Here is a 1,195-nt window from a genome sequence, read left to right on the forward strand (position 1 = left end):
GAGGTATTTTATGTGTCGTTTGTGTTCATCATTCCTGATTGGGATGGTTCGCCTTGTTTTCCCTATGTACGGTATGTTACATGTGCATTGTATTTTGTAAACTCCTGGGTGGGCCAGATGTGGCAGAGGATTTTTGGAAGAACTGAGTAGGTGTCTTAATTTTGTCGGGGGTTTAAAGGTGGTTTTGATGTTGTATTTGTGTAGTGTTTTGTCTATTTTTTCGGAAATGCCTCTAACATATGGTATAGCAATAGCATTTTTGAAATCTTTTTTGTTATTAGTGGTATGAATAAAGTGTCGGTATCCCCATCTTCTCTCAAGAAAAGAGTACCACACAATATAACCTTACGCCTAACATATTTGACGTTTTCTAGTTCGTGCAAAAGTGAAATACGGGACGCAGAATAAGCTACCCAATCGTTAGAGGATTATTAGCACGGATTAAGTTTCTTAATCCGTGCTAGCATCAATGTGCCAGTAATTTTTTTCCCTAATCTTTTTGAGACCATGTAAAACGAAATGCATGTTTCCTGGTAGATTTTTTTCGGGGGAGTGGAGAGCGAACCGATCCTCCCCTGAAGTTCTGGCAATCGAAGGCGGTATATTAACACGTGCGTAATCACTATTTTATTTTTTTTAGAAAATTAATCCTAAAATTTCAGGATAAACTTTCTAGAACTTTATTGTATCAAAAGTTGTCACGATAACCATGAGAGATACCATTTTGAATATTTCAGTGACAAATTTGTTTATCAGTCCATAATTTTTTCTTTATCTTTCTTTGATTTTAAAGTTATGATAATTTAGTAAATGAAAAAAGAAACGTTTATAATTTTATGTTAAAAAGTATTAAAAATGATGATTCAGCCGAATTGATCTGCAGGTTAATTTTGCATTCACCTGATGGTAATCGACAGAAACATGAAATAATATGATACGCTTAGAACAAATCAATCGGTATGTTCGAAGTCTTCTACTTGTTAGAAGGTTATCATGGTTATATTCAGGGAACTGGGTGGGACTACTGTAACATTCTCTTGACCCTCGCAAATTCTGTAATCAGGTGTTTAAAGAATCCGTCACAGAACTGTAAGCCTCCGTGTGGCTTACGATTCTGTGACGGATGACGGATGAATGTTGGCTTTAACATGTGGTTTAATTTTAAATGTGGTTTTAAACATAGTCAAATCCACTC

Source organism: Typopeltis vanoorti, chromosome 1, assembly GCF_054136105.1.
Source record: "Typopeltis vanoorti isolate ZY-2024b chromosome 1, IOZ_Tvanoo_1.0, whole genome shotgun sequence".
NCBI classification, from domain to species: domain Eukaryota; kingdom Metazoa; phylum Arthropoda; class Arachnida; order Uropygi; family Thelyphonidae; genus Typopeltis; species Typopeltis vanoorti.